This window comes from Leucopleurus acutus (assembly GCF_964270905.1).
Source record: "Leucopleurus acutus genome assembly, chromosome: 8".
Classification (NCBI taxonomy): Eukaryota; Metazoa; Chordata; class Mammalia; order Artiodactyla; family Delphinidae; genus Leucopleurus; species Leucopleurus acutus.
This window is the reverse complement of record NC_139151.1, coordinates 5,056,354-5,084,277: the sequence shown is the minus strand read 5'-3', so window position 1 is coordinate 5,084,277 and position 27,924 is coordinate 5,056,354. Positions and strand designations below refer to the sequence as shown.

At 41.3% G+C, this 27,924-nt stretch overlaps 1 protein-coding gene and 1 long non-coding RNA gene across 4 annotated transcripts in view; one reads left to right on the top strand and one right to left on the bottom strand.

Moving 5' to 3' along the window:
* The window catches only part of ZBTB44 (zinc finger and BTB domain containing 44), a 63,867-nt gene extending 42,920 nt beyond the window's left edge, over positions 1–20,947 (bottom strand). The window contains exon 1 of one of the 3 annotated variants that reach the window (XM_082845200.1): positions 20,845–20,947. The gene's annotated coding sequence lies outside the window, so the exon portion shown is untranslated. The remainder of the gene's footprint in view (positions 1–20,844) is intronic. The other 2 variants (XM_082845202.1, XM_082845201.1) reach the window with 2 other exon arrangements.
* Positions 20,948–21,006: 59 nt separating this feature from the next.
* Positions 21,007–27,924, top strand: part of LOC309965617 — a 33,820-nt gene continuing 26,902 nt past the window's right edge. The window contains exons 1-2 of the long non-coding RNA XR_014326400.1: positions 21,007–21,095; positions 22,759–22,921. This is a non-coding gene — a long non-coding RNA (uncharacterized lncRNA). The remainder of the gene's footprint in view (positions 21,096–22,758; positions 22,922–27,924) is intronic.

Genomic DNA, 27,924 nt, shown 5'->3' with positions numbered 1-27,924 from the left:
TGTATCAGAATTTCCTTCCTTTTTAAAGACTGTATAATATCCCGCTGTATGTATATTTTGTTTATATATTCATCTGTTGATAAAAATTTGGATTGTTTCCACAGTTTTTTAATCCTCTACTTAACTAATGAAAGCAAGATTTATTCACAAATTCAAAGAATCTCCAGGTAGAGATCAATCTTGGAGGTCATCTAGTTCCACAGCTTTCGAATACTTAAAAATCATTTGATAGAAGTTACAACAATCATAAAGTTCTGTATCATCTTAAGTAAGAGTGGCTACCACTTTAAACTGTTCACATTTTCCAAGTTGGCAGTTACCACCAGTATTTTAACTTTATTTATTTAGCCATATCACACATGAAAGAGGATGGTCACATATATGATACACCTCCATGGGCAAAAATTCAGGTTTTAAAAAAAACTGTGTTAAATAGTTTCTCCAAAGAAGATATACAGATTGCCAACAAACACATGAAAGGATGCTCAACATCACTAATCATTAGAAAAATGCAAATCAAAACTACAATGAGGTATCACCTCACACCGGTCAGAATGGCCATCATCAAAAAATGTACAAACAGGGCTTCCCTGGTGGTACAGTGGTTGAGAATCTGCCTGCCAATGCAGGGGACACAGGTTCGAGCCCTGGTCTGGGAAGATCCCACATGCTGCGGAGCAACTAGGCCCATGAGCCACAACTACTGAGCCTGCGCATCTGGAGCCTGTGCTCCGCAACAAGAGAGGCCGCCGTGACAGTGAGAGGCCCGCCCGCACACTGCGATGAAGAGTGGCCCCCGCTCGCCGCAACTAGAGAAAGCTCTTGTACAGAAACGAAGACCCAACACACCCAAAAATATATAAAATTTAAAAAAAAATCTACAAACAATAAATGCTGGAGACGGTGTGGAGAAAAGGGAACCCTCCTGCACTGTTGGTGGGAATATAAACTGATATAGCCACTATGGAGAACAGTATGGAGGTTCCTTAAAAACTAAAAATAGAACTACCATATGACCCAGCAATCCCACTACTGGGCATATACCCTGAGAAAACTATAATTCAAAAACAGTCATGGACCACAATGTTCACTGCAGCTCTGTTTACAATAGCCAGGACATGGAAGCCACCTAAGTGTCCATCGACAGATGAATGGATAAAGAAGATGTGGCACATATGTACAATGGAATATTACTCAGCCATAAAAAGAAACGAAATTGAGTTATTTGTAGTGAGGTGGATGGACCTAGAGACTGTCATACAGAGTGAAGTAAGTCAGAAAGAGAAAAACAAATACCGTATGCTAACGCATATATATGGAATCTAAAAAAAAAAAAATCTGAAGAACCTAGGGGCAGGACAGGAATAAAGACGCAGATGTAGAGAATGGACTTGAGGACACGGGGAGGGGGAAGGGTAAGCTGGGACGAAGTGAGAGAGTGGCATGGACATACATACACTACCAAATGTAAAATAGATAGCTAGTGGGAAGCAACCGCATAGCACAGGGAGGTCAGCTCGGTGCTTTGTGTCCACCTAGAGGGGTGGGATAGGGAGGGTGGGAGGGAGACGCAAGAGGGAGGAGACGTGGGGATATGTGTATATGTATGGCTGATTCACTTTGTTATTCAGCAGAAACTAACACACCATTGTAAAGTAATTATACTCCAATAAAGATGTTAAAAAAAACTGTGTTAAACATATATAAGATAAAATTTGCCATTCTAACCATTTTTAAGTGTACAGTTCAGTGGCATTAAGTACATTCACACTGTTGTGCAGACAGCAGCATCACCTACTTCTAAAACTTCTTCATTGACAAGGCCAGATTTTGACAACCCTCAAAAGAACTGCAGAGAACAAAAGCAAACAGCATCAGACTTTACTTTGGCATGGTATTCCCAAAAGGATTTTACAAAGTGTGTAAGAAATAAGTTCATCATTTAAATAAATCAAAAAATTTCATTTTTATATAAAGAAAATAAATTAATATGTTCAACTTCACTTTTAAAAATTGAGTTTGACAATGAGAAGGAATCTTGATTTTTTTTTCTGATTCTCTACTCCACAGACAATATTAAAAAGCAAGATTAAAATCATTCTTGCTTATAGGCAATATGGAAGTGTAACTCACACTTTGCTTACTCATCCTTTTCATTAAAAATTTATTCATGGATAAAAGTTAATTGTAATAATCACACTTAAATAATTCATAATTGCCACAACTATTAATGGTACTGTACATTAGTAATGGTTCTTCACAATAGCTCTAGCTTTAACTCACAACTGATAAAGAGACAGCAACCACAAAACCTCTGGTAATATCTGGTCCGTTGAGGACCCTGACTCAAATTGGTCAAGAACAGGACTTCCTACAGCAACTCTGGAAATCACCAACCTTTGGAGATACAGACAACTATGGAAAAACATAGCACTTTGATATAGTCAATACTATGTTAAGTGTCTCCAGAGGAAACATATGTCAGACTGTGAAGTATGTCTCTGGAACTGATAGTTTTCATTCTCTTATACTATAAGAGAATGTTTCATGGCTTGAACATTATCTTAGAGCTTAAAGAGATAAAGGATGGAGGAATAGGTTGAACAGATGCAATTTTTTCCCCCCTCAACTGGGAAAAAACCCTCAGAAAATAGAATGAAGGAACTTGAATTTTAAAGCCGAAAGGTGTATTAGTAGATTATGTGTTTAAAAGTTTAGTTCACCAAACATTACCAAGTGCTAGATACTATGCTAAAAAGCCTAGAAACGTTAACCAGTCATAACTTAATGGAAGATGGGAGTGGAGCTCAGATTACTTGATTCTTGGAGTCTACTGCTTTGTACAAAAATCACAGTTAAAAACAGGACCTGGAGCCAGTATTCCTAAATTACAAGTACTCTTTCCACTGATTTGATAATAGTATAAGAATAATTGTTTCCATATAGGAAACAATTGGAAACAGCTTGGGATGGGAAAAGGTTATGACTCATTCAAGTAAATACCTTTCTAAATTTTCAAACCAATGATTTAGTTAGGCAAATTCTCTAACAAAATGTTTGAAATAAAGAAAAAAATTTTAAAAGCTGAGTTTTAGTTGTAGTCTTTGCTGTAAAACAACCTAAAGAGGAAAAGGTGACTAAAAATACCAAACATTAGCCTATTGTAATTATCTGAATGTCCCAGAAAAATACATGCTTATAGTTACAACTCTTCAATCTATATAGAAATCTTCAATAAAGGCTTTAAAAAACCTATTAATTTGAATTTTCTTAGAAACTTACTACCTCAAATCTCCCCAATGAGCAATATATATCTTACATCATAACTCCTTAATTCCTATTAAGGTTTTAAATTCTAGATATGCCATAGATAGATACTCTTAGTATCCACACCCCTTTGAACTATAGAAAATTGCTATAAGGATAAATACATTGAGTCTTTTGACACAGTACAATGCATTAATTAAAAGAATTAAAGTCTTTTCATATTGCCCAAATCCAGCAACAGATTTCTCCACCTCATGTATAACTAAGCATTATTTATTTCACTATACTCAATTATTAATTCATATATTAATGGTGCCTAGAGACAGCTTATATAGTAGGAAGAGCAATTGCTTTTTAGTTCAGACAAACCTGGATCTTTGTTGCTGTTGTTGTTTTATAACCTGTTTATTATTCAAGCATAGTTAATTTACAATATTTTGTTAGTCTCAAGGATACAGCATAGTGATTAAGGTTTTTCTGCAGACTACATTCCATTGTAGGTTCTTACAAGATATTGGGTATAACTCCCTGTGCCACATAGTAAATCCTTGTTGCTTATCTGTTTTATGTATAGTAGTCTGTATCTGTTAATCTCATACTTCTAATCTGTTCTTCCACCTCTCCCCTTTGGTAACCAGAAGTTTGTTTTCTATGTCTGTGAGTCTGTTTCTGTTTTTCTGGGGGTTTTTTTGGCTGCGCCATGCTGCTTGCAGGATCTTAGTTCCCTGACCACCAGGGATAGAACCCATGCCCGCTGCAGTGGAAGTTCCAAGTCCTAACCACTGGACAGCCAGGGAACTCCTGTTTTTTTTTTTTAATTAAAAAAAATTTTTATAGTTTTAAAGGTCACTTTCCATTTACAGTTATCACAAAATATTGGCTATATTCCCCATGGTGTATAATACATCCTTGAGCCTATCTTACACCCAAGAGTTTGTACCTCTCACTCCCCCACCCCTATATTGCCCCCCCAACTGGTAACCACTAATTTGTTCTCTATATCTGTGAGTCTGCTTCTTTTGTGTTATATTCATTAGTTTGTTGTATTTTTTTTTAAGATTCCACATATAAGCAATATCATACAGTATTTATCTTTCTCTACAAACCTGGATCTTAATCATGACTATATCATTGAACTGACTGGATGCCCTTACACAAGTTAAATGTGGCAGGGGTTTAAATGAGGTTAAATGAGTACATGGGAAGCACCCAGTGCCTAGCACATAGTATACCCACAAGAATGTGATACAGCACTGAGTACTAGATGAAGTATCCTTATTGATAGGTCTGACTCTCTCACCTTTGGCTGAATTAATCTCAAACCTCTAACCCCAGCATCCTTCCTGAACTCCAATTCTGGACCTCTTATGATGAGCAAGAGTGCTAGATAAATCCATCTGAATGTGTTTGCCATCCTTCAAATTCACTGTCTGAAACTGAACTCAAATTCTTTCTCCTCAACTGATACTCCACAACAAGACTTCTAACTATTAATGATAGATGCTTTCAATTATCCAGTCACCCAGAGCTTAAAATCTAGTACTCATTTTTGATTCACCATCTCCTGTCAAAACTTGGAAGTCTTCCCTTAGCTAATCTCCCTTCATAGGCAAATTCAGAAAAATTACAGATACTCCCCAACTTATAAATGTTTATTGATAATTCAAAGTCATTCTCCAGAGCAAGAGTGTTAACTATACCCACTACCAAGAGACAATAATAATGGTTTTGCATGGTCATTTAAATCTTTGCTCTAGTCTTCATTAGTTTATCTCTCTGTGCTTAGTTTTGAGGTAGTTATGAATACTATTAAATCCATCATGGTCAATAAACACAAAAACCGTTAAACTGAATAAAGAGAAGTATGTGATTATGGTGGAAACAAAACGCAGAGTTAAACATTTTAATAAACAGTGAGAAAGGATGCTGCCCCCCACCCCGTGAATGGCATAAATCACTGAGCAGTATGAATGATTCTGAAGTACGCACAACAAATCCTGCAATACGTAAAGATGCCATATCTATGAGATAATTGATAATCATCAGCTAGGGAGACAAGGAAAACTAGTAAAATGGAAAAACTTGTGAGTATGTGTTTAGAGTAGCATCAACACTAGATGGCAAGATTTCGAACTCTTTAGTCTCAAGGACGCCTTTACACTCTTAAAATTTACTGAGAATTCCAAAGAACTTTTGTTTATGTGAACTATATTTACTAATATTACCACATTATACATTGAAACTTAGAAATGCAAAAACTTCATTAAAAATAATAAGCCCATTACATGTTAGCACAACATATTTTTCAAAAACCTACACTTTCTCAGAACAAAAGAGAAGCAAGAGTGGCATGGATTTTTGCAAATCTCTTCAAGTCTGGTTTATTATTATTATATCAGTGGAATCCTCCTATCTGCATCTGCATTCAGTCTGTTGTAATATCCCACTTCAAGTAGCCTCTTGAAAACTCCACTGTACACCATGAGAATAAGAATGAAAATGACAAACAATATTTTAATACTATTATGAAATTGTTTTGACCTCGTGTACCCTCTGAAAGCTTCTGGGGATCTCAGGAGAGTTCCCACACCACAGTAACCACTGCCTTAACATTTAATGTTAAATCAGGAGATGGTTAGATATCTGTAGACAAGAACTTAGAAAAGGCTCAGCAAGGTGAATAGACTGCTGTTCAAACATCTGAGCCAAGCCAGAGAAAGACGGTTTTGTATATTCAAATTTGCACATCAAAGAGTAGTAAAATCCACTTGTCAAGATAATCATAAAGGACCAACTGCAACATAGACATAATAGATCTATTTAGGTAAAAGTTAGTCAAGAAAACGTTAAAATGTTTATCTGGCTAAGAGGAATAGAGCTTGCTGGGGAGATTCAGGGGTTAGGGTTAGATCTCCTTGCTGATTAAAAAAAAAATAGGCACACAAAACAAGCCGGTTAGGTGTTTTCATCTCTGGACTTAAGGCTTAGAACTGTAAGGGGTCACCTTGGAACCATAAGGAGAGCTACCTTAAAGATGGCAAAGCAAAAAGTTGAGAATTGAGGCCCTTGATGATGTCACTGAATTGCTGAGTAACTAACTCTGAAGCTGTCTTACTCTAGGATTTGTTTTGTTTTTGTTTGAAATAGTGAATGTTCTTAGTGTTTAAGTCACTCGATTCAAAGTTTTCTGCTACACAAAATGAATATCCATATACAGATGTCCCATAGGTACTTCAACAGGTCCAAATGAATTAATCATCACTTCTCACAAATGTACTCTTCCTCTTGAAGTTCTCTGGCCAATGATACCACATTCCAAAAAGTGAAAAACCTAGGAGTCATCTTTGACTTCTGTGGTAAACTAAAAAAGGTCACTCCTCAAAATATGTCCATGAACTACTCCCTGGAATTTGCAAATGGTACTTTTATGGCAGACTTTGCAGGTGTGATTAAGTATGCCAAAATAGGAAGACTTCTCTGGATATCCAGGTGGCTCCTACATACAATCTTTAGCATTGTTCTAAGAGAGAGGTTAGAAGATTTGACACCAATATCAGAGAAGGTGATAGGAAGACAGGCAGAAATTGGAGTGATTTGGCTGCAAGGCACAGAATGGCTACACAGCCACCAGAAACTAGCGGAGGTAAGGAATGGATTCCCCACCCCACCAGAGCCTTTGGAGGAAGCGGGTACCTGCCAACATCGTGATTTCAACCCAGTGATACTGATTTTGAACTTCTGGCCTCCAGAACTGTGAGAGAATAAATTTGTTGTTTTAAGCCATCCAGTTCCTGATAATTTATTACAAGAGCCACAGGAAGCTAATACAACTTCTATCTTTCACTTTTCCTCCTAACACAGACTTGGTCACTAAGACCTATCTCAAATCCACCCTTTGTTTTCTCCATTAGCCACACTACCTTGGGCTACTTAACATCCTGATTGGTCTCCTTCTCTTTAATCTCACCAATCTTGAGTTAATCCTCCATCACTGTTCACATTGTCTAAAATCCAATGATTTTAGTACAGCAATTATTACCTCATGCCTTAGCTATCACATTGTACAACTCTGAACAGCACTAAGTTCTTTTCAGCATGTTCATATATGTATCACTGGACATCAATTGATTTCAATACATAAAGTACTCAAGATAAGGCAGACTATTATCCTCCCATTATAGTGATGAAGAAACTGAAGCTCAGAGGATAAATGACTTATCCAAAGCCATAAGGCAATTAAACAGCAATTTACATCCTGATGCTAGTCTTTCTCGCTATATATCTCATATTCTCTCTGCTCTATTGTGCTTTTAGATGCTTTAGTTATCTTTTCTTCCTTGCTCTCCAACACAACTCTTTGCTCCAGTCAAACTGATCTTTGACTCATTCTCTGAACATACTACACATATTTCCACTTCCCCACCTCTGTTCTCATTTTGGAATTCCCTTATTGCTCTCAATGGGTCAAATACTACTCTATTTTGTTCTTCCTTCTTCTCTGGATATCAGCAATACCTTCCATTTGCATGCCACTTTTCAGATTACAGTGTATTTTCTTTGGATCTTAAAAAATTTTATGAAGTAGATTAGGAAATTCTTCAAAAATCACAGAAAATAAAGATCAGAAAAAAATAAGTGGCCTAATAGGGCCTCAAAATCAAGTACTCTGACTTTAATCCTCTCCTCATTTTATTATTAAACTATGCTGCCCTTCCCTCCACTGAACTCCTGTAGCATTTTCTGTCTTGACCACTGATCTGAGATTTGATATAATACCAGTTTAGGTATTTGATATAATACCAATTTAGGTTTACCAGGTATATGTCCTGTCTCTCCAAGGATAATTCCAGTATATTTTTAGAATCAATTATACCTATGTTCTTTAAAAATCATTTTATAAATGCTTGAAGTATAACTGATGTAAAATAAACCAAACATATTTAAAGCATACAATTAGGTCAGTTTTCACACAGATATCAAGATAAGGAACATTTCCATGACTCCTATAATTTTCTTTGTGCCTCTTCACAATCTTGCCCTCCAGCCCTCCTACACCCCCCCAACCACGAATTTGCTTTTCATTTTAGACTAGTTGCATTTTCTAGAATTTTAACATAAATGGAATCAGGCAGTATATATTTTCTTATTCATCTGGCTTCTTTCACTGGATATAATTATTTTGAGATTCATCCATGTTGTTAGGCTCAAGAATTTTTGTTCCTTTTTATTGCTGAGTACTCTTCCATTGTGTGGAGGTACCACAGTCTGATTATCATTTAACAGAGGACAAACTCTTGAGTTGTTTCCAGTTTGGGGCTATTACAAATAAAGCTGCTATGAACATTTGTGCACAAGTCTTCGTGTAGACACACCAGTACAGTTTCTAAATCATTTCTGTCTCTACACCATTTACATGTGCTATACTCTTATCAGTAACGTTCCTTATTATAGTGCAGTGGTTCTCAACTAGGCATCGCTTTACGGCCACAAAAGGATCACTGCTCTTTTAATCAGTATTTTATGTATAATAGGTGATCAATTAGCTGCCTACAGATTTTGCTGTCCTATAGATCCATATGCTATTTGAGGGAAAAGGTTGAGCCTGTGTATATTCTTTAACTGCCTAACACAGGGCATTTTTAAAAAGCTGAATAAATGTTTGTGACTTATGGTGCTTACTTTTGGAATAAGCATATTCTTTTATGTTCATTCACATTATTAATAAAAGTATAATTATAAATGATGGACAACAAAGTAAAACTTGAGGCAAAATAACTGAATTTTTTTTTTTTTTTTTTGTGGTGCGCGGGCCTCTCACTGTTGTGGCCTCTCCTGTTGCTGAGCACAGGCTCCAGACGCGCAGGCTCAGTGGCCATGGCTCACGGGCCCAGCCGCTCCGGGGCATGTGGGATCCTCCCGGACCGGGGCACGAACCCGTGTCTCCTGCATTGGCAGGCGGACTCTCAACCACTGCACCACCAGGGAAGCCCCTATAACTAGCCACTTTTTAATCAAGTAAAGGTTTTAATCATTTTACTATAGGAAGAAGTTCTTTCCAGTTCAGAGCTTTGAGAAGAAGAGAGAATGAGATTTACCTGGAGTTAAACAATAAATCAATGAAACCAGTGATATTAAACTATTAGAATTTCTTCTCATTGCTGGTAACCACAGAGTCATGCTGATTATTAATTTCTATATCCAGGGAAAATAAGTTAATATACATTGAGTAACTCCTACCAAGTGTCTTTATCACACTCTGGTCTCACAATTCTGGGAAAAGAATTTTTAAGATCCAGTTATAAAGGAGGAAACAGAAGGTTAAATTAACTTGTCCACATTCTTATAAGTAATAAAACCAGGATTTGAAAAAAGATCTGTCTGACTGAAAACACAAATTCACAGTCCCCTCTCTCTCCCCATCCCATCAGTGACCATTTACAAGAATTCAATCACAGTACTTAAGGGATATCAGCTATTAACCTCAAATCATTTTTACCAGAAAAAAAGCTTGAAGAAAGGGTATATCTTATTCAGTCTCTTGGATCCTTACATAAGCAAATCAAATTCAAGTCAGTTTTAGCCAATTAGCATTTAAAGAGCTCTGTTTCTCTAAAGAGTGTTTTAAGTGTTCCTACCAAGTACTCATGAGTCCTACTATGTATGCTTTAAAATACGTACACAAGTATAGTGGCTTTACCTAATACGCTTTTGTACTGTTGCCAACCTTATATGTGTCTTATGGATTGAAGCGTGTCCCCCAAAAGACAGGCTGAAATCCTAATCCCCAGTACCTGAGAATGTTACCTTATTTGGCAACATGCTCTTTAAAAAGCAATCAAATTAAACTGAGGTAATTAGGATGTTCTTATATAAAGTGAAATACAAAGACAGATGCACAAAGGGAGAATGCCATATTAAGATTGAAATTATGCTGCCACAAGCCAAGGCACTAGTAAAAGCAAGGAGAGAGGCCAAGAAGAGATCCTTCCCTCATAAGTTCCTTCCCTTAGAAGGAACCAACCCTGCCAACACCATGATTTCAGACTTCTACCCTCCAGAACTGAGACAAAAGTTTCTCTTCGGGCTTCCCTGGTGGCGCAGTGGTTGCAAATCCACCTGCCGATGCAGGGGATACGGGTTCGTGCCCCGATCTGGGAAGATCCCACATGCCGCGGAGCGGCTGGGCCCGTGAGCCGTGGCCGCTGAGCCTGCGCGTCCGGAACCTGTGCTCCGCAACGGGAGAGGCCACAGCAGTGAGAGGCCTGCGTACCACAAAAAAAAAAAAAAAAAAAGTTTCTCTTCATGCCATCCAGTTTATGGTTACAGCAGCCCTAGCAAACTGATACACGCCTGCTTTTCAAAATAATGTAAAATGTAGCTACATTAAATTTTAATGGACTAATAAACATTCCAATTTAAAAGGCAGAGAGTAGGATTAAAAAAGCAAGCCCAACTACATGTTCGTTACAGGGAACTTACTTTAAATAAAAAGACAGAGAGGTATTTTAGAAGATACACCATGCAAACAGCAAGTAAAGGAAGGCTAGAGCTGGCTATCTTTAGTATCACAAAGGTCACTGGTACACAGTCTTTTCAAGTGCAACAAGGTATGTTCACCTAGTCAGACCATATGCTGGGCCATAAGACAAATCTTCTAAATAAATTTTAAAGGAATGAATGCACACAGACTATGTTCTCTAATCACAATTAAAAAATTAGAAGTCAATGAGTTATCAAGAAAATTTCATGTATTTTAAATATAACACACTTCTAAATAACCCATAGTGATGAAGGAATCAACAAGAGAAACTGCAAAGTATTTTTAACTGAGTAAAATACTGAAAATACATTATCAACATTTGTACAATGCAGCTAAAGTAGTGCTTAAAGTAAAAGTTATAGCTTTAAATATATATATTAGAGAAGGTCTAAAAATCAGTGGCCTACCACCTCACACTCTACCATCTCACATTCATTACGATGACTACTATAAAAAACAAAATAACAGAAAATAACAAGTGTTGACAAGGATGTGGAGAAATGGAGCCCTTGTGCACTGCTGGTGGGAATGTAAGCATAGAACTATGGAAAACAGTATGGCAGTTACTCAAAAAATTAAACAGAATTACCATATGATCCAGCAACTCTACTTCTGGGTATATACCCAAAGGAACTGAAAGCAGAGACATGAGCATATACTTGTACATGAATGTTCACAGGAGCATTATTCACAATAGCTAAATGTCTATCGATAGATAAATGAATAAACAAAATGTGGTATGTACACACTGATGTGGTATATACCACATTGTAGTATGTACAATGGAATATTATTTAGCCTTAAAAAGGAAGGAAATTCTGATATGTGCTATGATATGGATGAACCTTGAGGACATAATGCTAAGTGAAACAAGCTAGTCACAAAATGACAAACGTTGTTGGATTTCAATTATATGAGGTCCCTAGAGCAGTCAAATTCATAGAAAGAAAGTAGAAGGGTGGTTGCCAGGGGCTGGGGGGAGAGGGGAATAGGGAGTTATTGTTCAATGAGTACAGAATTATATTACAGTTCTGCAGATGAAAGCAGTTCTAAAGATAGATGGTGGTGAGAGTTGCATAATAATGTGAATGTACTTTATGCCACTGAACAGCACACTTAAAAATGGTTAAGTTGGTAAATTTTTTATCTGTACTTCACTACAATTTAAAAAAAAAATCAATGGCCTAGGTTTCTACCTTAAGAAGCTAGAAAATGAGCAAGACAAACCCCCCCAAAATTGAAGGAAATAAAGCTCAGACATAAATTAAACAGAAAATAGAAAAATCACAGAAAAAATTAAAGCCAAAACTTGGTTCTATGAAGAGACAAGCAAAATTGATAAGTCTTTAGCTAGACTGACCAAGGGAAAAAGAGGTGGGGAAAAAAGGGGGAGGGGGCAGCAGAAGGAAAACCTGGGCAAGTGATATATAGAATGACCATGTTACCGAGACCAAGCTCACTCTGCTTGCCACATGACAGGCGAGTAAGTCAGGAGACGAGGTGTTGAGGCAATGAACGGTGACTTTACTGAGACCGAAAAGATGGCGGATTAGCAGCCTAGAGTACCATCTTATCGGGATGGGGATGCTAGTTTCTTTTATAGAACAGAGAGGGGAGGAGGGGAGGAAGTAAGTCAGTCTTGCAAAATATCTCCTGGTTCTGGCCAGTCCTAGGGAGGGGATGTGTTAATTTCTTCTTCTTTTCTGCAGCCATTCACAGGTGGGCAGGTCACTGTTTCCCTGTGAGCTAAATAAAGGCACTTCAGTTTAACATTCAGGCAGAGGGGCAGGCCATTATGTATGCCTATACCTATAGACAGAACAAAAACAATGGAAAGCAAAGGTCAAAGTAAAAGAAACAGATCCAACATGGAGTCAGATTTTGTTCTTCCCTGTTACAACCAGGATGGTAGAATGCTCCAGAAATGACGGGCATAGAGCATTTCAAGGAGGAGTGGTTGACAGTGTCAAATGCTGCTGATAGGTCAAATAAGATATAAAGTCTATTCAATTTATCTGCAAGGAGTCACTGGTGACCTTAAAACAGCACATAATGGAGAGGCAGTAGAGTTAGATGCTAGATTGCAATAAAGACTATATAGAAATGAGCAAGTGAAAATTTTGAGTAGACAATTCAATCTAAAGAAGTTTGGCTCTAAAGATAGGGCAAGGGGGTTAGCTGGAGGGAAATAAGGGCTCGAGGGAGGATACCGATATTTTTATAAAATGGGAGAAACTACAGAATGTTTTTTCCCCCCAATAAGCTTTTCTAAATTGTGGTAAAATATAGAGAATGTTTTGAGTATTGGTGGAAAAGAATCAGAGAAGGAAAAGATATAGAAAACAGGTGATAACAGATAGTGTAAGATCCCTGGATAAATAAAAAGAAACTGGATTCAGTGCTTGAGTAACAAGAATTAGCCTTAAACAGAAAGAGACCCAGTGTAAGAAAAAAGGAAAGGAAGGGTATATAGTTACAGTTAGGCTTATAGGTGGGTGGTGAGAAGAAGTAGTGGGAGTTCTTTTCTGATAGCTTTGGCTTTTACTTCTCTCTGAAGTTACAGGTAGAGGTTAGACTGCTGACAAGAGAGGACATAAAGCAGAATTTTGAGGAAAATGAAATATGCAAAAAATGTGTGGAGGAGAAAAAAAGGATGGCTAGGTGGCACTGAAGGCCCCACTGAAATTGGAGACCACAAATTTCTAGTGTCAATAATCTATGGCTTTTGAGTTATGGATATCTCAAGAAACTGTTAAAGAATAATCAATGGCTTTGAACCATTTTTTTAAAAAAAGCAGTAATAATCATTAGTTAATACTTACATAGTACTCAATATGTACCAAGCATTATTCTAGGCACTTTTTACATATTAAATAATTTAATTTTCACACAACCTTTTGAGATAGGTATCACTTGGTATTTCCACTTAACCAAGGAAAATGAAGCACAGAGTTAAGGAACCAGCCCATGGCCATACAATTAGTAAACACTAGAGTCAAGATCTGAACCTAGGCGGCATGCTCAGTGATGCTTTACACTGAACTGCCTCTCAAAGTAAAGCTAAGTGAACCCAGTTGAAGGAAGTAGGAAGAAAAGAGGAGGAAACATACCAGGCAGGCCAAAAACAGAGGCAGTGATTCCTGTAAATAGAAACAATTCTCACAGAAGTAGGGTATAGTTTCATATGGCACAGTAAAAGGCACCAAAGGTAAAAGAAACATGGAGTAATGGAAAGCCACAAAAAGGAAATGAGCAATGTTGGGTGATCCAAAGCAAAAACAAAGAAAAGCAAAAGCAAAGGAAAAAGTAAAACCCAGATAGTCAAAATGTAAAAAAGGAGAAAAAGGTAAAAATGGAAGAAAGCACACACACGCACGCACACACACACACACGCTAGTAAACACACCAGTAAAAGAGAAAAATGAAATGGAAGCAAAGTAAGTATGCCTCGAGTCCCTGAAAACTCTTACATTTTATTTTCTTTGTTTGGACCAAAGAATTTACTAATTTTATCAAAGTGAATAAAATTAACATTTAATAGAGGGTAGTTCTGAATAGGCTTGCTTGCTAACAGTAGGTGAAGATCAGATACTTAGGTTAAGATCTGAATTAGAGAAAATCATTTTTAAAAGGAATTACCTAAAGTCATTTCAGAAGCCCAAGGGCAGTAGTTCCACAAAATCCTGATTCCAAATATTCAAAGTCTTGGTTATATGGTACCCAAAGATGTTTGTACAATAGTTATGCTGAATGCATCAAAAATTATCAAAACCGGGCTTCCCTGGTGGTGCAGTGGTTGAGAGTCCGCCTGCCAATGCAGGGGACGCAGGTTCGTGCCCCGGTCCGGGAAGATCCCACATGCCGCGGAGCGGCTGGGCCCGTGAGCCATGGCCGCTGAGCCTGCGCTCCGCAACGGGAGAGGCCACAACAGTGAGAGGCCCGCGTACCACAAAAATAAATAAATAAATAAATAAAAATTAAAAAAAAAAATCAAAACCAAGTAAACAGCAAATCTTGTCAACATAAAAAAAATACATATATATACCACTGAATACCTATAGAAGAACAATATAGAATACAGAAATTACAAATTCTTGGAGTATCAAACATTTGTAATTTTTAAGTTTTTTAAAGCTATACAATTATTAAAATGGAAGAACATTCAATATGGAGACAAAGAAGATGTTCTCCTAGAAAAGTGAGACATTAGTAAGTTTCATCCATCAACTTTCACTCTTATAAGACAGTTATCAATGTGAAATACCACAATGATATAAGCCAGTGATGTATTCCATGATCAGTTATGTAAAAATGTGCTGGCTAAGGTCACCTCTGGCCCTAATAATGTTAGTGAAGAAATTAATGTAATATTCAATGTGCCCTTCAAGCAAGAGTGTAATATAAATTTAATGTATCTTTATATTTTTAAAAACACATATGCAATCACTATTTTATTTTAGATCCTGTGGCTAAGAATCCAGAGATTTCCAGCTCATTGTCTAAAATGGGGTGAAGTATTTCTGATATAAAGAACAAAGGAAAACTAATGTGGCTTTCAGCTTAACAGGAGATAAATTTCAAGCAATCAGTCTGAGGTACAGGGAAAACTGTCTCAGTCATGAATGCGGTTGCATTTAAAGTAAAAACATCCCATTATATCTTATATAAAGACATGCTCAATAGTCTACAGAATACCAGGAAACCACAGGAGGGGAAAAAAAAGTATATATATATATATATATATACACACACACACACACACACACACACACACATACACACATTCAATATATATAATAAAGATATTAAAAAATTACAGTTGGAAGAAGCCAAATTAATTAGGATCCCCCAACTAATGAAGGAAACCCCTTTACAACAGTCTTTGATGCTTGACCATTTTCAATAACAAGAGAGTTTTATCCTTTACAAGGCTAGGAAGACTTAAAGTTTAAAACCTCCAACACTGCAGACTTCCCTGGTGGCGCAGTGGTTAAGAATCCGCCTGCCAATGCAGGGGACACGGGTTTGATCCCTGGTCCAGGAAGATCCCACATGCCGTGGAACAACTAAGCCCATGTGCCACAACTACTGAGCCTGCACTCTAGACCCCGTGAGCCACAACTACTGAGCGCATGTGCCACAACTACTGAAGCCTGCGTGCCTAAAGCCCGAGCTCCAGAACAAGAGAAACCACTGCAATGAGAAGCCCGCGCACCGCAACGGAGAGTAGCCCCCGGTCGATGCAACTAGAGAACCCCCATGTGCAGCAACGAAGACCCAACACAACCAAATAAATAAGTAAATAAATAAAAATTAAAAAAAAAAATTAAAACCTCCAACATTTTATTAGGAAAATTTTAGATGCAATCTTCAGTGCTGCTATAGGACTAATGTCAGTCATGCACTTCCTTTAATTTGATTCATGCTGAGTGAAAATATATCCAATTTTATGACATATATTTAGTTGTGAGGTGCAGCAAAGTAGTTAAGTGAAACACTGAAGACAGACTTGAGTTTGAAACCTGGATATCCGTTTCCTTATTTGCAGATACCAGCAGCAATAACAAAGGGTTAGTGTGAGATGTGAATGAGATGATGTATGAAATGTCTAGCACAGTGCTACCTTTTTAAAAGGGCTCAACAAATGTTGGCAATTATCATCACTGTATTAGCCCACTCAGTCTACCACAATAAGCTCTAGCTGCTATGTGAGTGTATATACCTATGCTACACTTTGTGGCATTTTTTCATCACCTTATGTGTTCTAACCTTGGGTAGTATATTTTACCAAGATTAAAGACAGAATGAAGGCAAATGGGACCAAAGCATATGCATTCCTCATTTTCCCACTCCATTTCCTGAAGGAAAGAGATGTTTGCTCTATTACCAAAAGCAGTGATGGTGTACACAGAGGGAAACACACCGTGGGCACAACTTTTCCTGGGTGATAAGCAGCTTATAAACTGCATAATTGTATTCTGCTTATTTTAGACAACCACTGATTGCTCCCTTATATATTCTCATTTGTAGGCATAATTATAATTTCTATCAAATTTGCCCAATCGAAAAACAAGTGCTATGCTCACTGATCATATATCCAAATACCTTTTATATTTGCAGATAGCATATGTATGTCAGTTTTGCTGTGTGACATATAAGTAGATGGATTCATAAAACTCTACCAACTACATGCCCCTTTAAAGACATGGTTTTCAGAATTCCCCGGTGGCCTACTGATTAGGTTTCCGGGCTTTCAATGCCAGGGCCCAGCGTCGGGGAACTAAGAGCCCCCAAGCCTGCAGCCAAAAGGAAAAAAAAAAAATTGACCAAACAATAAAGATATGATTTTCAAAGTAAAGCTTGCAAAAACAAGCTTGAGGGCTTCCCTGGTGGTGCAGTGGTTGAGAGTCCGCCTGCCGATGCAGGGGACGCGGGTTCGTGCCCTGATCTGGGAGGATCCCACATGCCGCGGAGCGGCTGGGCCCGTGACCCATGGCTGCTGGGCCTGCGGGTCTGGAGCCTGTGCTCCGCGGCAGCGGTAGAGACCGCAGTGGTGAGAGGCCCGCGTACAGCAAAAACAAAACAAAACAAAACAAAAAACCAATTAACCATATCAAATTGGCAGTATAACCAAACAGAGGAAAGTACTTCAAGTGACTTCTGAACACAGTAAGTACTCTGATTATACAGCCTTCATGTAATATATTCTAAGGACAAAAATAGATGCAAAGAAACCTTAAACTTTACTCAGTTTATTGTTAGTAATGATATTGGTATGATAATTTTGAAATGATTTTAAGTATACATAGTAGGATAAGGCAAGTATGTTAATTTTATTAGGAACCAAGATTTTTGTTTAAGACAAAAGAGACCAATATAGAATCAAAGAAGTTAAAGAAAAATCTGCTACGTTAAATCTGAATTGGATATCACTAAGAACTTGATTCACAAGCAAAAAACCATTTTTAGTTCTCCCCTCTGAAAGGGCCTAGAAATAGTGACACTCCAGCAGCAATGAATATGCCAAACATCCAGATCTTGGTGTCTATACACCGTTTCTCACTACAAAGAACCAAGACTCCTTAGATTAACAGCCCATTCCAGATCTGAAACAAGGAAAGTAACAAGGCAAGCCTGGGATATCCTGTGCCAGAAAGCACTCCCAGCACTAAAAAGACACAGGAGACAGCTTGAAAAGGTTCCTACTGTCCAAATTTGGGACAGTTAGATCAAGAAGAAAAACGACTGTAATGGTTATTAATAAAAAAAATAAATAAATTAAAACCCATGAGTCCATAGCGAAACTTTTAACGCAAGTTCATGTGCCTGACACACAGTGAGGCCAAACAAACTGAAACGTCGGAGTCTGGAGCAGAGAAAGGTTTACTGCAGGGCCATGCAAGGAGAGGAGGTGGCTCATGCCCTAATAAGCCCCAAGCTCCCCGAAGGTTGGCGAAGTACTTTTAAAAGCCAGGTGAGGGAGGGAGGTTGCGAGGTATGTGATCAGCTTGTGCACAATTCTCCGACTGTCTGATGGTGAGGCAGCAGGGTGGTGTCCCAGGGGTTAACATGATCAGTCCTTAGGCAACAGGAGGCCTGGGGCTATGTGCTCAAGGTCCCCAGGAGTTAACATCTTCCATTTGTTGGAGGGGGGTAGGTTTACATCTGCAAAACAACTCAGGAAATGTGCATCAAACACTATTATCTAGGTACTTCAGAGAGGAGCCACAGCAGAGGATCTGGGGGAAGGCCCTCCTGGGAAGGCCCCATGGGGCCCTGCTGGTTACAGTTATCCCCATAAAAAAGAAAAAAAAAAAAACCCTTATTTGCCACCATTGGGGGTGACTATTGCCCCAGTATTCTTTACTCTGAATACTGATAACTGGAGGGAGGACATTAGCATTTTTAGGAGGAAGTTTAGTTGACTCCTAGTTAATGAAGGAAATCTTCCAGACAGAAAATCTCCAATAAAATAACTGATTTAAGCAAGAGTCATCAATGGGTGCTAAAATCACTGAGCAAAGGGTAGGCAGAAACAGGTATTTGCTTGGTGTCAAGGAACTACTCCAAGATCACGTACAAATCACAAACAGGGAAACCACATCTTTATAACAGATCTGGTAGTCACCACTTTGATCAAGTGGTCACATTTAGTATCCTTAACAGTGTGGCAATCTGACGTTAAATACCTCCTAAATGGCATAACATGAAGTACACAGCATCATCTATTAAATATTCTTGCCAAATAAAGTTTTCCTTAAGCTACTCAAGCTTTTCTTTAGACCTAACTTCCAGTAACAGGAAATTCAGGGTGATAGAGGAATTAATTAAATGACACCATTAGGAAACAGACAAACCCAGAAGTGGGAGCATTCTATAAAGCAAGTGGTTTGGTTAATTGTCAGAATAAAAAAAGATGGGTACTCCTCTTTTAAAAAAGGACTAGAAGCGTAATCAACAAATGCAATGCTGGGGGTAGGGGTAGATTTCCCAAAAGAGACCTTGGCATACTAAGGAAATTTGCATATGGATTGTTAATTTAGAAAGGTGTTGATAATGATACTGGGGTTAGAATGTCCTTAGTTTTAGGAATCCATGCTGAAATACTGGAGTGTCATGGAGTTTGCAATTTACTTTCAAATGATTACATATTGAGACACACAGAAAGGGAGGAGGGGGGAAATGGCAAAAATGTCAATCACTGAATCTAGGTACTGGGGTGTTCACTGCATTTTTCCCTCAATTTCAAAGAGACTGACATTTTTCATAATTAAGTTTAAAAAAAGTGTACCTGTACTGAGAGGAATGGTAGAAAACACATCTACACTGGAATTATATCTGGATACAAATCTCACCTCTATCACTAACTAGTTGTGTGGCCTTTTAAAGCAAGTTACTTAATATCATTTGAGTTTGTCTCATCTGTAAAACTCAAGTAATAGTATCTTAAGTCATTAGGTTGTTCTGAGAATAAAATCACATCAGATATGTAAAATGCCTAGCAGTGTTGCACACAATAAGTAAATCTGGTTTTCATAATTAATGCAATCATCCTAAAATACAAGACTACAGGAAAACATTCCTTTCATTATTGCCACATTCCATGATTAGGAAGCTACATTAGGTAAAATTAAATATCCATTGGCAGTGAAAGTGAAGTAATGGGGGTAACTGTATAAATGAAGATTTACATAATATTTTTTTAAATGCAATAATTCCGACCGAAACACTCTAGGCAAAAAAAAACTACCTACCCAAACAACTGGTATCTATCAAATTGTGAAGTCTGCTTTTGGTATTAGCCGCTTATCCGAATAAAACAGTAAGAAAATAAGTGAAAGTTAAAGAGAATGTCTTCCTAACCAACAGAAAATCTACTTATACGTGGAAAAAAATGTAAGTTCTGGCCTTCATTTCTATAAGTCAGTCCCAATAAAGCAGACTTACTGGGCTTTACTCTAAATTCTGGTTAACCTTCATACAACTCACAAGCATGCTTCCTTTCATCAGTTCTAACGTACTCGTCATTTCACTCGCAGGTAACCCTTTTCTGGTTAGGCCAGCAGAAAATGACTAGATGCAGACTGATCCCCAGATAGGAAACAAAAAAAGGTTTTCATTTTTTGTTTTTTAAGTAAGTGCCAACCTTTTCTTCCCAGTACCAGAGAAAAAAAGCAGCAGGGGAGAGAAGGGAACAGTGGGTCTCGCGCTGCGGGCTCGACCAGGTGAGACGCTAACACTCCGTCTCCTCGGGGTTAGGGGGCTGGGCACACACGCGTGCGGATGCGGGGCGTCCTGGGAGATCGGGGCAATTTCTCCTGGACGGCGGGACCCAAGGCCAGTCTCCTTCCCGAAGACTCAGATGCCATTGAGGGGACCCTGCGGGGTGTCTCCCGGCGCGGAGGGGGGTGAGGAGACCAGGCGTTCCCTTCCGTCCAGCGCCCAGATGGGGGACGCACGGCGTCAGCCCTTCGGAGGGCGCGCCCGAGGGCGCGGGCGGCGAAGAGGGGCCGGCCCTGCCCTCCCCTCCCCGTTACCTGCGGGCGGCGGTGCCAGGGCCCGGAGGCCTGCTGCTCCTCCTCCTCCTCCTCCCCGCCAGGCTGAGGCGGCGAGGGGGTGGTGGCGACGGTGGCGGCGGCAGCCCGGGGGGAGGGGGCGGAGCGCACGGCCCGCTCCCTCTCTCCTCCCCCGGGAGGCGGAGGAGACCCTATCTCGGGCCGCCGCGCCTAGGCCCGTGGACAGCCTGCGGCAGGGGCATGGCGGCCCCGAGCAGCGGCGTGCCTGCGAGGTGGGAGAGTGCGAGGCGGCGGGAGGGGAGCGCTCTGGGGGCCTGAGGGGAGGAGCGAGGGGGCCCGGCGAGCCGCGCGCGGGCGGCCGTTGGGGGCGGTTGGCCGAGGGCAGGCGGCGGTTTGGGGAGCGAGGCGACGGCTCGCGTTTTCCCGGCGGGGCGGGGTGGGGAAGGGGAAGGGGAGTGAGGGGAGGGGAGGGGGAGGTTGGGAGGGAGCCGCCGCCGCGCGCGTGCGGGCCGGCGCCGCCGCGGTTGCCGCTCCGCTCACTCCAGCCTGTTTGGGGGCACTTTGTTTGTGTCCCACAATGCTCTGCGCGGGCGGCCGGGCTGGGGAGGGGGAGGGCAAGTGGGCGGGGCGGAGAGAGCTCGGGGGCGGGGCGCGAGCTCGGGGCGGGGAAACGCGGGTACTGCGCAGGCGCAGAGGACGCTGCTCCTGGTCGCCGTCGCTCGAGTTTGGTCTCCCGACGCACCCGCGGGTTTTGACAGGAGCCGTGCATCTTCATGCCTTCGTGAACACGTGTAGAGTTACCTTCACAGGCCGCCTAGGCCCTGGCCAATTCGCCCTTCCTCTGCCCGTCCGCTCAGCCGGCTTCCCGCTAACCTTGACAAGCATTTCTGCGCACGGTGCACGCTTCTTGCATTTTTTTTTCCTTCTTTGAACTAAAACCGAAACAAACTCCTGTTTTCTCGAGTGGTTTCTGTAGCGGCGCTGAACCGGAACACCCCAGATGCTTTCTCTCGGTGAGAGGGTGAGCTGGTAGTCAGCCCATTTCTCACACGCGGAAACTGAGGCCTGCGGAGAGGCGGCCCCGGACAGGTGAGGATGCCGTGCGCCGCCGGCTCCCGCACCCGCCTCCCCGCAGGCAGCCAAGCCCGGCCGGTGTCCGGCTCCCTGCGGCCTCTGCAGCCCGGGGCGTCCTCTCGGCGCCCGAGGATTGTTCTAGAATTTCCCTGGGCCACCCGGCGGGAGGTGCGGTTTTGAAATGACTGGAGAAATCCATCTTATTCCCCCAACACGGGGTCACCTAGAGCCGCTCCCCAAATATGCCTGTTCCTTTCACACCTGGAGTCTCATTTGGTTCCACCGCCACTAACTTGACTTTCCGGCGAGGGAGTATGCGGGGGGCTTGAGAGTTCTCGGTCAACTGCAAAATCGCGTGAAGTGTTAAAACTCCGGGACTCCAAGCCTTAGCGTCCCCGGCCCGGAGGGGCGCCCTGGGCGGCTGGCAGAAGCGCGCCCCAGGCTAGTCGGCCGGCCGCGCTGGGGCCAAGGGGGTGCGGCCTGCAGCGCCCGGGGACTCCTCAGCTGCATGCTGTGTTTTCCCACGCCTTCAGGTTTTGCAGGGAAAAACTTCTCCAAAGGGCTTTGTTCAAGGTGGCCGGCACCCCATCTGAAGTAGAGTGGCGTTTTCTTCTGAAACACTTGGCAACGTCTTGCATTGATCTCACTGAGAGACAAGCACCCCAGCACCCTAGCACCCCCTCTTTCTAGCCACTGAAATCAACGTGAGAAATAAAGGCCATAAAAAGCAACGTCAAATTGTATAGTCTTCTGCGGTTTCCAACAGATTTTCAAGTATATATAATGTTTAATCCCAACAGCAATCGTAATACGTAGGTTTTGCTGTTATTCCCACCATCATTTTTATTATTCCCATTTCAGAGATGAGGAAAGTCAGGAAGATGCGCATGAGGCCCAGAAAGTTTGTGCTGAGATTTGAAGAAGGAGAAGAAAAAGAAGGCGGAATGCTTACCCTGGAAGGGGAACGGCAGCGACAGAGCAAGTCTCAGGAAGGGCCTGGTGTGTGTTAGAGCAGGTGCACAAGGTAATACCTGGAGAAGAATCAGGGTGGGAATAAAGCAGTCAAACAAATCCCGCGGACCTCTCCTAGGGCATTTAATCGGAGAGTCGATAAGGGACCTCTAGGCAAGTCCTTACTGCTTCCCAGGGGATTGAGGTGGCAGCCCTGGCACAAAATACAGCTTTTCTTGTATTACTCTCTTGTCTTTTCTCCGTTTCCTCCCTTTTTGTACTTTCTGTTTTTCATTTTATATTTAAAAATTATCATCTTCTCACCCCACCCCCTCCCTGGGACTGGAGGATAAATTAACCACCCAATGGCTGTGGGACCCTAAGGGCACAGGGCTAGATGGTTGGATAGGGTGTGAGAAGATATAAAAAGATTAACTTTGTAGGAGTCTTCTCCTCTGTTTTGGCTTTGGGCAGGGTCACTTTCTGTGGCATCTGCAGCCTCCCACTTTCTCCTGGGCTAGTAGAGACTTGCCCTTGGGTTGGCGGAATATATACACCTTTTTTCCACACTAGGTTAAATAATACTGCTGGGAGGATTTTATGAAACCAGAATCCTGCACACAGGTGAAACAAACAAACGGAGACAGTTATGAGGAACCTTTAATTATTAACCTGGTGTAGGTGATTCTGAGGAATTCAAATTCCAGGCGAAGAGCGTTTTATTTCAGCCCTGAGCTGTTCGGGGGGCCAAATTCTGGCAGAGATGGCACTCGCTTGTGGTAGACCATAAGGGCTGAATGGGAACTTAGTTACTTAGTCCACAACTTATTTCAGAGCAAGAACACTGGACACTTAACTGAAAGATCTCTAGTCCAACTCGGATAATTCCAATAGAGGAGAACTCACTACTGCACAAAGCAGCCTTGCTCCCCTATTAGATCATTCCAACTATATTAACAAAATTAGCCTTACTCCCCAACCCTGAAACTTGCACCTCTTCTAGTATTCCCATTTCATCATCCATCCAGTTGAGCATGTCAGCTTGGCTACTTCACTACTCTACCACATCTCAGTTCCAACCCATCAACAAGTCCTGCTGAATTCGTCCATTCCTACGACCACCATCCTAATCTTGTAACCAAGCAGGACCCCATCGGGCCTTCCCTTCCCAGGACAGGCCTTCCCCCAGATCCTCTGCTTTAGCTCCTCTCTGAAGTACCTAGATAATAGTGGATTTGATACACATTTCCTGAGTTGTTTTGCAGATGTAAAAAAAACCCCCTCTCCAACAAATGGAAGATGCTAACCTTGATCACATAGCCCCAGGCCTCCTGGAGCCTAAGGACTGATAAAGTTAACCCCTGTGACACCACCCTGCTACCTCACCATCAGACAATCAGAGAATTGATAAGCTGATAAGCTGATCACATACCCTGAGGCTCCCCCTGCCACCCTGGCTTTTAAAAGTGCTTTGCCGACCTTCGGGGAGCTCCGGGCTTTTTAGGGCATGAGCCTCCACATCTTGCATGGCCCCGATGTTTCAGTTTGTTTGGCCTCACTGTGCATCGGGCACACGAACTTGCATTAACAATCTAAGACACCAACCAATACCTTGTACCCGGAGAACTGTAATACCACCTACCTGGTTTCCCGAATATACCGGCCCCTTCTCTTCACTCTCTGCATGGTAGCTGGAGTTAAAATGCATAGTGATCTTATCACACAACAATGGCTTCCTATTGTTTTTAGGATAAAATCTCAAACTTTTACCATGGCTTTCACAGCTACAAATGTGGGCCTGTTCAATACATAGCTTCAGCTTCAACTCTCATTATACTCTTTCAAGGAACACGCCAGATGCAGATTTTTTTTTCACATCTTCTAAAATGCCACACTCTTTCCTCCAGTGCACACATTACTCCCTCTGTATATGTATACATTGTTCCTTAGCTAATTCCTCTCAATCCACACATCTCTTCTACATAATATATGTATTTAAAGAGAAAAACCAGGGCTTCCCGGTGGTTCGGTGGTTAAGAATCCGCCTGCCAATGCAGGGGACATGGGTTCGAGCCCTTGTTTGGGAAGATCCCATATGCTACAGAACAAATAAGCCTGTGTGCCACAACTACTGAGCCTGCACTCTAGAGCCCACGGGCCACAACTGAGCCCGTGTGCCACAACTACTGAAGCCCATGAGCCTAGAGCCCGTGCTCTGCAAGAGAAGCCACTGCAGTGAAGAAACCCGTGCACCGCAAGGAAGAGTAGCCCCTGCTCTCTGCAACTAGAGAAAGCCTGCACGTGCAGCAAGGAAGACCCAACACAGCCAAAAATAAATAATTAACATAATAATAATAATAAAATAAAGATAAAAACCACAAGCCCAAATGGCATCACTTTTGCTAAAGCCCATGGTACCAAACCTAGATTTAATACTTGACCTAATTGCAGTTTCGACCTTTACCGGGAATGTAATCTTAATCAGCCAGTTTGGAAGTTTCTGGTCAGCAATAATAATAATCTGTCACATGGACCCTCTCCATTCCCCACCCCATCCCGCCCCAGGAAGAAGATGCAGTCTGCATGATGAAACCCTTGCTGTCACTTCCCCCCACAGAAGCAGGTGTCCTGGCCTAAAAATAATCCTTTCTATTCTTTTATTAAACATCCCTTGCCCCCCACTTCTTCCTATAAAACCTCCCATTTTGTACAGCCCCTCAGAGCACACTTCTCATTGCTAGATGGGATGCTACCTGATTCAGGAATCGAATAAACTGAATTAGATCTTCAAATTTACTGAGATGAATTTTGTTTTTTTAACAAAATACATGAACATTATGAGATATAATTTACATACCATGCAATGCACCCATTTAAAGTGTTACAGTTCAGTGTTTTTTAGTATATGCAGAGTTGTGCAGTCATCACCACAGTCAATTTTTGAACATTCTCGTAACCCCAAGAAGAAACTCTTACCATTAGCAGTCACTCTCCCTTCCTCCCCAGCTCCTCAGCCCTAGGCAACCACTAATCTGTATACTTTCTGCTTCTACTGATATCCCCATTCTGGACTTTTCATATAAATGGAATTCAGCTCTCTTTCTGACAACCACTCATTCAAGGCCTCCTCCCCTGTTTCCCCTGACTGTGTTAGATCCCATGGTATAGATTCTTAGAGCTCCCTGCATTTCTCCAACACTCTTCTAATTATCACTGTAGTTCCCTCTTATCATTCACCACTTTAATCCCAGAGCCTAGCACAGTGTCTAGCCCATAATAGGTATTTGATAAGTGTTTAAGGAATGAATCATGATTAATGAAATAAATGAATATGGGGGCCAATATCAGTTAGTAGAATGGCAACTTCCCACGACGTGTGATGTCAGGGAAGAAGCTTGTGCTTCAGTAGACTTACCCATTCTTCTCCAAGATGCCAGAATATCCACAATTAAAGTCCATCCTTTTTTTTTTTTTTTTTTTTTTTTTTTGCTGTACGCAGGCCTCTCACTGTCGTGGCTTCTCCCTGCCTCTCCACAGGCTCCAGACGCTCAGACTCAGCGGCCATGGCTCACGGGCCCAGCCGCTCCGAGGCATGTGGGATCTTCCCGGACCGGGGCACGAACCCATGTCCCCTGCATCAGCAGGCGGACTCTCAACCACTGCGCCACCAGGGAAGCCCCAAGTCCATCCTTTAAAAAAAAAAAAAAAAGTCCATCCTTTCGATTTTTTTTTTTTTAATGTTTGTAGCAGCTTTATTCATAATTGTCAAATCTGGTCACAACATCCTTTTGATTTTTGAAGACTCGTTAGATCTTTAAGATGCAACTGTTGAAATACAGCTCATCTTCAGATGGGGAATTGGTGGTTTAATTTTTTTTTTTAATTCAAGGAAGAAGGCGATGCTTTGGTCTCAGTGATTTGATCTTAATGCTTTTGTTTGCTCGCAGCCCACCTCGCCTCCCACCACAACACTATTTTTCTTCCTCTTCACAGGATTCACAGCCAGACTTCTCAAACCTAAATATTATCCGCACTCACTGTTCTTTGCTCTTGCTTCTTCTTTACTTCTCATCCCCTCTAATTTGATCTTCCCTTCACTCTACCTTCTTACTGTCACCAATTGTTTCTATGTTGCTAATCCAGAGGATATTTATTTGCACTCTCATCTTACTGGATTTTTTTTGGGGGGGGGTGTGCCACACAGCTTGTGGAATCTTAGTTCCCCGATCAGGGATTGAACCCGGGCCCACGGCAGTGAAAGCGCCCGAGTCCTAACCACTGGACCGCAAGGGAATTCCCCATCTCACTGGACTTTTGAGCAGCATTTGGACTTGTTGAGTACTCGATCAAACTTGAAACACTCTCTCCCTTGTTTTTGCTGACATTCTCAGTGTGCATGCAGGGTTGAGAACTAGTGTTTATACTATCTTCCGGGACTAGTGAGCCTCAAAAATGTGGTCTCCAGACCGCAGCATTAGCGTCACCTGTCAAATTGTTAGAAATGTGAATTCTTAAGTCATATCTAGACCTCCTGATTCAGAAACTCTGGGGTAGTGGCCCAGCGATCTGTATTTAAATGAACTCTCCAGGTAATTCAGACCCTTGCTCAAGTTTAAGAACTGGTGCCCAGGCAGACCTGTCTAAACTCTGTGAGCCATTCTTTTTTTTTTTAATGCACTTTTTAAAAAATTTATTTATTTTTATTTTTGGCTGCATCGGGTGTTAGTTATGGCACATGGGCTGCTCTCTAGTTGTGGCGTGTGGGTTTTCTCTCTCTAGTTGTGGCACGTGGGCTCAGTAGTTGTGGCACGTGGGCTTAGTTGCCCTGCAGTATGTGGAATCTTATATCCCTAAGCAGGGATCGAGCCCACATCTCCTGCATTGGAAGGCAGATTCTTTACCACTGGACCACCCAAGCCATTGATTCTTAAATGCACACTGCTAGCCCATATCTCTCTGCCCAGCTCCAGATGTGCCTGTCTAACTGCCTACTAGTTCCACTTTGCTTGGTTGTCTGAGAAATACCTCAGACTCAACATGTCCAAGGTAGACGAGTGGCCTTCTTCTATAGACAGT